Below are 10580 nucleotides of genomic sequence, written 5' to 3'. Positions count from 1 at the left end.
ATCATTATATCTCAAAAATATTCTTTTTCAATTAAATAATATTTCATAATTCTGACAATATTAATTCAAAAAGATTCTATTATAATTATATAACCCTCGTAATTAATTATTAGATTCAAAATTAAAAAATTACTATATTAAAAGATAAATAAAAATACTATTGATCCTCGAAAAACGAAGAAAGCAATTTCAGGGCTAATGAAGATAGACTGAAGAGAGTGAAGCTGTGCGGAGCAACATATGTTGTCGTCGTAGGTTTCGATTTACGAAAATGCCCATCATTCTGTTTCTTCATATAGTTGACTTACTTTTTTCTACTCTAATTTCACCCAATCATCTAATCTCTTTCTAATAGAGTAATACTTTAGTTATCGAGAGTTATACTATATTAATTTTAAGATATATTTTTATTGATCATATTCTAAAATATATTTGTACATATGATAAAGTATTATTAAATACATTTGACTCAAATTTTTTAAAACTTTTGTGTATGTTGTCAAGCATTCATTACGGGGATAAAATTAATCACTCAAAATATATTATCTCATTTAATTATACATATTAACCTCAGTAAGTTGTTAAACCTCATACATGTTCCAATTGATGTTAAGGTTTATATATAACTGAATTAGGAAGACACATATTATGTGTGATTAACTTATTTACGTAATGAATGTTAAAGAATATATATATATTTTTTCTTCCAAATTATGCATCGAAATTGTCTAATAGAAATATTTTATCATGGTACTCAGGTGCTCAATTTGAACATGGTTGTAATTCGAGTATCTAAATGAAATTTATACTATTGTTACATATCTCTAATAAGATTTAATAAAGCAGAATATGTATTTAAATATCTTCATTAAATTAACTACGCGAGCCCAAAAAATTGAGTGCTTGATGATTTGGAGCATCCAAAGAGGCGTCATAATTAGGTATTGTCAGCGTATAAGGGTTGAGAAGGCTAAGAATGATATTCGTAGGATGCGTAAAGATGGGGAGATCAGACTAGACAAGATCTCGATGGAATTTTGAAAGAGCACCTGTAGGGTACTGATTGAATGAATTGTTGCATATCATTTTTCAAGACGACAAAAATGCATGAGAATGGAAATGTAGTATTATAATTTCATTATATAAGAACAAGGGTGATATCATAATTACAACAATTATATAGGATTATCAAGTTGCTAAATCACACAATGAAGATTTAGGATAGGGTGGTGGATATAAGGGTAAAGATGGGCATGTGTATTGTTGAGAACCAACTCAAATTCATGGCGGGATGTTCAATCATAGAAATCATTCATCTCGTAAGGAGATTAGTAAAGAAATACATAAAGAAGGAAAAAAAGACTTATATATGATCTTCATAGACCCATAAAAGACTTACAGTAAAGTCCCAACACAAATTCTATGAAATAGCTTAGAGACCAGAGGTGTACCTATGGTGTACACTAGGGCGTAAGTACATGTACGATGAAATCAAGATCTGAATAAGAACAATGAGATGAGACTCGAATAACTTTCTAGTTGTGATGAGTTGCACCGAGATCAACACTCAGGCTGCTTTTGTTTGCCTTGAATATGAACGTATAGACGCGACAAATTCAAGGGTGTCATGGTATATGTTAGGGATAAGGGTCTGAAAAATACCTCAATTTTGGTCGAATTTGATGTTGCGATACTAAACTTTCATGAGGACCTATTACCTCCCTAGACTATTTAATACCGTATTTTAAACATATATATTTGCCCACGTGAACATAAAAAGTAATTCAAAATTATAAATCGTAATGTGTCCACGTGGGCACATATATACCTTTAAAATACACTATTAAATAGTTCAGGGGGTAAAAAAATGGTACTAAATAGTCTAGGGAGGTAATAGGTCCTCATGAAAGTTTAGTATCGCAACAACAAATCCGACCAAAGTTGGGATATTTTTCAGACCCTTATCCCTATATGTTATTTAAGAATGATATACTTTTGATCAAAAAGACTTGCAACAGAGTAAATGACAAGTTGGAGGTTTGGAGTCTAAATGATTCAAATTGAGTACCAAAATAAATTATTTAGAATGCAAATTTAATGACTCGTACCCTTTCAAACTAAAATTTCAAATATAATTTACTCACATGTTTAAGAAGATGAAATATTTATTTAGCCTTATTATTATTATTATTATTATAATTTTACTTTTCACTTTCTTGGTTGGTTTTTGTTGGGGGTGGCTAGGAGATTGATAATTTGATTCAGTCTCTTCGAAAAGTAGTTGTCACTTTCTTAGAAATAGTATGAGATTGAACTTGTGGATAATGTTTTGCCTTCAACTATATATTGACAAGGAGAGATCAATTAAATAAACATAGGAAATGACGTATTTTCCTTTTCTTTTTTCTGTTTATAATGCGTTTGATGTAAATTCAGATATATAATTAGTTCATGAGATGTTACGTGATATTTTGATTTCATTGGATAACCAATACAACCATTCAAATCATCGAATTGACTTCTCTCTCCATTACAACCAAATTTAACTTAAAATTTAATTTATTCATGACAGTGTACTTCTTATATATATTTGTGATTTAACTTGAAATTTTATTATCAAATAATATAGAGGTTCTTTAAATTCGTTCTAATTTAATGTATTATATAGTAGATTTGGTACCTATATTTATAGTTGGTTTGTTACATATATTTTATAATGTCAATATAAAAACCCCTATAATTAATGTTTGCCAGAAACAAGTTGAACAAAGTATTCATGTTACTGTTTATTCAAAAGAACATACTGATCAAGTAAATACAAATTTAGGTCTCGGGTTTGAGTCTTTTTGGATACGGAATCACCTTTGTTAGGAAATATTTTGCCTCTCAATGTAGGACTTTCCGGCGCAAATCTAATTTTAATCGGATCGAACTCTAATATAAATATCAAACACTGAACAGGAACAAATTTCATCTTTTTTCTTTTCATACTAGTACTTTGTGAATAATATTAGTAGGGGCATGTACAAAATGACAAGCTCAATAATGGGGGAGAAGAAACTTAAATTATATACTATCTACTATATTCCTACCCTATTATAAGGAATGTTATTAATTGTGAGTTATGACCTTTCTTATTTCTAGTGTGGATTCATGAAAGCTATAAGAAGTACACTGTCATAAATAAATTAAATTACCGACAATATAACTCCATCTATCATTTAAATGCAAAAATATTTCAACAATTTTTTTTAAAAAAATATACTATTGTTAATGGAGAAGGGATATTTTTAGCGCTAATTATACTAAATATTTAAAATTATGAATAAAAAGTTTTTATGTACTTCATTTTTTATTAATTTTTTAAAAGAAGATAAATATTTTTGTTGAAATTATTTATTCACACATCTTTGATTTAAAAAGAGAATAAAAGTATTTCGAAATATGTATATTTTGAAACTCCTAAATAGAAAATGAACACAAGTTACTTAATAAAATCGATAATTTGGTAAAATATTTTTATCCTTCGAAACCCTTAAATATAATGATATTATCTCTATTTTTAAAATATGTAAGCCTCTTATATCATGAAAATCCTACCCAAATAGAACTCCATCTAACTAAATAAATTTAAAATAATTTAAAAATAATTTTAAAGTAAATAATTTGTATGTAATAAAAATTTAGATGTTTATCTTCTTTCTAAAATGTATAAATAAAAATAAATATGTAAAAAATTGTATTTATTATTTTAATAAGGGAAAATTGCATGATATATCCCTCAACTTTGCTATTTAAAGCTGATATATCCCTTGTTATAAAAAGAGATGACTCATATATACCTCTACTCTTATACAAATGGCTCACATATACTCTTTTCCTCTAACGAAAGTAAAAAAAATAATTTAAATTTAATTTTTAAATTTTTTTCTTGAAAGAAAAATATAATCCATATGAGGTACATTTGATCCTCCTCACACATATTTTATTTTTTTTACTTTTTTGTTTCATACTAATTTAAATTTATTATTTTGATGGTCAAATTTATTTATGTTTCACTAATTTCTTGTAAAATTTATCATAGAGGCTCCATTTTTTTTTTACAAATATAAAAACTAAATTACAACATAGCCGCCAAAAAATTAGTTTTAATTTTTTTTACACTAAAGAATGAAAGAAAAAAAAAGAATAAGAAACTCAAATAATGATAATCAAAGAAGTCAAAAAATAATTTATGTATGAAAAAAATTAAAATATACCTTAAACTTTGCTAGAAGGATCATATATATACCTTTACATGACTTTTTAAAAATTTAAAGTCAAAATAAATTTGAAACTGTTTTTTTCACTTCCTTTAGATAAAAGCTATATGTGAGCTCCTTTTGTAACGATAGAAATTATATGTGAGTCATTTGTATAACAGTAAGAATATATATATATATATATATATGCCACTTTCTGTAACATGGACTATATAATTGTAGAATATATGAGGTGTATTCAAAATTGTATCATATTGTGAAGCCCTTATTATATATCTTAACAAATTCTAAAGTTTTGAGTTGACACTCTTACAAAGAACAATATAATGCTTGAAGGACGTGCATTTAAGTTTCTAATTTTTGTATTGTAATAATTATTAGTTGGTTTTAAATATTCTAACTCGTCTTAAAGGAGAATCACAAATTAATGTGATTAGATTAGGCGATTCAAAATCAAATCAAAATTGATAGTTCTATTGATTTATTGGTTCAATAATGATAACGAAGACCAAAAGAATTAGAAACTATATAAAATAAGAAGAATGAGAATAAAAGACCTCAACCTCAAAATATTAATTCAATTTGATGGAACTTGATTTTCAAGCGCAAATCACTTGATAATTTCTGAAATATCCTAATAGATTTCGTTTGTCACATTTTCTATAAGTGGTTTCTAATGATTTTTTTTTGTGAAATCTTAACTCGTTAAATCGATAAAAAAATTGTTAACGATCAATAATTGATAATCGATTAATTAACCGATATCATAATAGTTCTTTAATAGTTTAGCATATCTATAAATCGATAATCTTCAAAATCAAACCGACTCGACTGATACACAACCTAGACTAGATAGCTTAAGAGGCAAGTTAGCTCATATTCAAATCTATAATAAGTAAATATGCCCTTTAACTTGGTTTTATGTTACATCTATGTCCACCAACTTTGAGTGGACACAAATAGTCACTTTAACTTGTATAAAATTGAACAAACAGACACACACGTTCTACGTGGCAGTAGGACGCCACATAGGACATAAAATTGTCATGTAGAACATCACGTAAGACGAATGTATCTATTTGTTTAATAGTATACAAATTTAAGTGTCTACTTGTGCACACCAAAGTTAAAGGGCATAGATGTCAGTTGAGCCAAGTTAAAGGGCACATTTATGTATTATGCCTTAAATCTTTTAGTCGCTTTAATTTTTTACTTTTGGTCAAAGCTATAATTAAGTTTAGATCAAAATATTAGTCTCAAAATTGAATTTCAAGAAGGAACAAGAAAATAATTAGTGGAGTAAATTATTTACCTAGTAGAGCCAATGTATTCCACCTGTCCCTAATTACTTGTTCACTTTTGAATTGACACACCTATTAAGAAAACAATTAATGACATAGTGAGTTTACCATTTTACTCCTATTATTATGAAGTGGATGAAAAGTTCTACATTTTTCAAAATAATTAGTCATTTAATTGAGGGTATAATAGGTAAAAAAAATTGTTTTTTCTTGATTTGTCAAAATGAACAAGTAATTAGGGACAACTCTAAAAGGAAAAGTGGATAAGTAATTAGGGACAGAGGGAGTAGCATATAAAGGAACTAGAAGTAGAATTAAGAAGTAATTACTTAATTAGTACTCTCTCCGTCCCTATTTAGTTGTCCACTTTAGAAATGACACACAGATTAAGGCAACAATGATTAGCATAGTGAAGTTACAATTTTACCCTTGTAGTACAATTTACAATTCTAAAATAAATTCACTCAAGATAACTAATCAATGTTGGGAAGTTCATAAGTTTATTTACTTTATTTATGACAATTTTATTTAAATAAGGGTATAATAGGAAAAAAATTGTTGTCCTTTCTTGATTTGTCAAAATGGACAACTAAATAGGGACAACTAAACGAGGAAATATGGACAACTAAATAGGGATGGAGGGAGTAAATAAGAAGACAAAATAGAGTTCCCAAATGATTGATTATGGTTAAAAACATTAATCATCTTACAAGACTAATGACATAAGAGTTAATGCGGGATTAGGTCATTAGATGGGCCCTTATTTAGGTAGATAATTAACAAAACAACTAAAGATTAAAGGTGACAAGTGACAACCCGTTAATTGGAAAAATTAATCATTTGATTAGAGAGACAAAATAGCTTCAATGTTTACCATGTTTAATTTAATTTGCCTGGCTGGATTTTAGAATATTCTTTTGCATGTGATATTTCGAGTGAAATTCTGTAGCCTTATTTTGACATTTATATATTATTGGAGAGATAATACACAAAATTGAATTCATTGTTATTAATTAGACACATAATGAATAATTCAAAGAATTGGATTTGACCAGCTTTAATTGAATTCATTATTTTTAGCTTTCGTAATATTACCATAATTAAAAGGATATATTTACATTATTTAGCTTTTATTAACAAAACTCGAAATAACCTCTACTTTTTCATAACCTTCTATTGAAAAAGGCGAGTAACCCAATAATCTTATCTATATCATTTCTCTTAACTCTTAACGCGATACAAAAGATAACTTTTGTGAATCACTTAAAATCATATTGCGTTCTATGTACTAAGATTGTTCGAGAGACATAATTCAAGCCTAGTGGGAAAAAAAATAAGGGGCAAAAAATATTTATGATATTCATAAAAATATATGTTCATTCAATCTGCTCACGTATCAATATATTGAGAAAAAAATCTTAATAAAAAGAAGGTGAAAGACCACTTCTAAAAGCAAGCTTTCTAGATAAGCATATGTTCTACCAGAAAAATAAACCCAAAATCTTATTACTATTATATTTTTGCATAGATAACTGAAAAATATCCTACTTGCTCACATATCCAATTAAATTCTTATCTAATTTAGCATTTATTTATTAAAAAAAAAAGAAGGAGAAAACGAGTTCTCCTTTCCTTTCTGTGATAATTTTTTTGTATGATAATTATTATTTTATTTAATTGAAAAGTGCAAAAAGTATACTTTTGTCACTTGACTTTCTTCAATATTTTCTTTGATTTATTCAAGAAAAAAATTGTCAAATTCAAGTGTTCATAGGCCCGTTTGGACTTGATTATCATGATTTTAAATCATATTGATTTAAATTTATTTATTTTAATTCTACTTTTCTCAGAAATATGAAAAAAGTTCATATAATTTGTAAAAAATTATCAAAACCTTCCAATAGTTTACGTGTGGTACTTTGAGTTGCCCTATTATACATTATTTTCTTTAACACGACAAACCAGACAAGAAAAACAACGAAAGGAAAATGAATAATGATAATTGATTCCGCATTTATTGCGTGAGAAACTCCACACAAGTTTTTATTAGGGGCGTCAAATGAGCGGGTTGAATTGAATTTAGTTACATCAAATAATGGACTAAATTGATGAATAGGTAGTTAGTGATTTCTGCCCTTTATATAACGTATTAAACAAAAAAATAAAAATAAAATTGACCATGCTTAATGAGATTTCACTGGATATATTATTATCGTTATTATAGTAATATTTCTCATTGATCAATTTAAACTTACATATCAGTCCAACTTTTAAATGATCTAAATGTCTACGTTAGAATGAGTTGTGTGAATAAATTAATAAAATATTAACTCGACCGGACATAATTGAATTGAATGAATTATGTTTCCATTACTAATTTTAGGGCCCCCTTTTTACATTGTTAAATGTCACATTCATTCAAATTTTGAAGGCAAGAAAAAAAGAAGCAATTAGTTTTAAGACATTCGAGCACATAATAATACATTTTAACTTGTAACATTTCTTTGTGGAATTGTCACTTTCAACCATGCACACGGTTTCGACATTTTGAAGTCACACCAACTAGTTGCTCATAAATCATAATCGATGTTTTATCAGAATTTTACTTGTTCAAATAACAATAACAAGAAGCAGAGATCATCATGAACTATTCACTTAGTGAATTTAGGCGATACAAAATTTTATGACAACATTAGTTTTTTTAATTTTACGATTCAAATGGTGATTTATTATTTATGTATGTTGATAAGATTCATCCATTTAGCAGCACCTTAGAATGATGTAACTTTTAAAGTAAAGGGTGAGGTTTAAATGAAGAAAGACTTGCGGTAGATAGCTAATAAATTTCTTTAGGATGAATCTAGTTAAATCGAATCAACTACTTATTTTAGAAGACTCAGGCATACTTTCCTATACTTCTCTCAAAACTAATTTTATATATGTGCAAAGAAGTTGTTAGTTAAGTTATATATACACATTAGAGAAATGGATTTTTATATTATCAAATTATCTTTATTTGTTATACAAATAATATTAAAGATCTTTATATATATTAAGGAGACAAAAGCCCTTTTGCATGGTGGATTGCCTTCTTCATGGGATGCTATCTTTTAATTAATCACATCATAAATCAAGATTTATTTATTTTTGTCAATAATGAAGTGCCCACATTTTCTAGTTTGCTAAATATTTGTCTGATGTATCACCAATATTTTATTTTTGGTCCCCTCATTTAAAAGATAAAATATTAATTGGTCCATTTTGAGAGATTCCTAATTCTAAAATGTTGATTTTGTATGGTAGGCACCTAATACCAAACATAACGAAACAAATATAAATATACATGTTGGAAATTATAAAGGTAAAAGTTATAATCAACTTTTTCTCGAATTTAAAGTTGAATACTAAAATCTTTTATTTAGGATTAATAAAAATATATCAAGGTGATTTATAGGGGTAAAAGTATCGTGATGTGCATAAGTTTTAGAAAACTTCTTTTAAATAAAATTACTAAACAAGTCCTTAATTTAATACTAAGAATTCAGAAAACACAATATTCAGCATGTTATTAAATTTTAAAAAGTTAAAAAACTTCAAGTAAAAAAATATTTTACCTTATAATAGTTATTTTTATTTATTGAATAACTCAAAAGGTTAGCCCACCAAAAGCTGAAATTCACATTAGGACATGATAATCATAACTACCTTCATAGTTTAGATTAGTAAAGGCTTCTTCATTGCCTCCTTACCAACAAGGTCGTGAAATACTTCATATCCTTAATCAAATGTCTCGGGTTTAAATTTTCTGTCTATGAAATCGTGTTTGTCAAGGAGCACTTTACCCCCTCTCCCCAATGTGAAACTTGTCAGCGCGAATTTAGATTTAGTTAGACTCCAATATGGGTACCGAACATCGAGTGAAAAATAAAAAGAGATTAGTAAAGACTAAATATAATATAAAATAAAAGATAAAAATGAAAAATGAGAAATATTACATAAGCAATTGGTTGTTGAAAAAAAAAAACCAATTGTTAGGAGAAGGAGACAAAATGTCAAATCAAAACCAGTAGTATAATAGTGGAGAGATAAAAGCATGGAAAAACATTAAGTTTGTTTTTGTTCACCTAACAATTTTTCTTGTGTGCCCTTCTCTCTTTACATTTCATTTTCACAACCTGTCTCTTTGTCCTTCTTTGACTTGACCTTAACTAAAACAAATTTAATAGACAATTTATATCTCTTTATTTTCATGATTTTTTTCGTTTCTTAAAAACAATCTAAGCTTGTGAAGTAGTAGCAATTTTCTACCAAAGACATCTTGGTCCAAGTTTTACTGTTGTTGCATCTACTACTTATTCATTTGTGCCATTTTAAGCGAAAGACCGAGTCAGAATGTGAAGTTTATAAAATTTAGTTACTGAATTTATAAGTAATAATATATATAATAATTTTTTTGATTCAAAAAGAAAGGATTGAAGAAAAAGCTATTGACCTCCTGATAGTAAATATTTATTAGGGTTCTGATTAACCAAACCTAGCCTTTGTTCCTTTGTGGACATCCAATATAATTGGAATGATACAAAGAATATACGCATGATGACTCATGCGCAAAAATGACATCCTTGAATCGAGAAATGAGTTATTTTTTTAGAAAAATTTTAATAGCTCGATTGACTGACAATTTAAACTTTTCACTTTGTTGGTGAGAGTTCAATCCCTTGCCTCCAATTTTTTGCGCAAAAAAGTAATAATAAAGGTTTCTTTTTCTTTTTGCCAAAACATTTACAAACTACCAATATCATAAAGAAATAAATTCATCTTACATTTTTTTTTTCTTTTAAGACTAGAAAACATTAAAGCAAAAGAGAATGATATATTTTTTTTCTTTTTTGACTGGAGGGCTAAAAAGAAACCTAAGATCCCATTTTAAGAATTACATCAGCTCACTTTACAAAAGTTCAACTTGTATAATAGAAAAAAGAGAAAAAATTCACACACAAAAAAAAACAAGGAATAG

At 27.3% G+C, this 10580-nt stretch overlaps 1 non-coding gene across 1 annotated transcript; it reads left to right on the top strand.

The window, feature by feature from the left end:
• Nucleotides 1–10106: 10106 nt before the first annotated feature.
• Nucleotides 10107–10212, top strand: LOC125839833 (U6 spliceosomal RNA). Its single transcript, XR_007443702.1, has one exon. It is a non-coding gene; the product is annotated as a U6 spliceosomal RNA (small nuclear RNA).
• The last annotated feature ends 368 nt before the right edge of the window (nt 10213–10580 follow it).

Source organism: Solanum verrucosum, unplaced genomic scaffold (assembly GCF_900185275.1).
Source record: "Solanum verrucosum unplaced genomic scaffold, falcon-dt-bn FXZP01000175.1, whole genome shotgun sequence".
Taxonomy (NCBI): Eukaryota; Viridiplantae; Streptophyta; class Magnoliopsida; order Solanales; family Solanaceae; genus Solanum; species Solanum verrucosum.
This window is presented reverse-complemented; position numbering and strand designations above follow the sequence as displayed.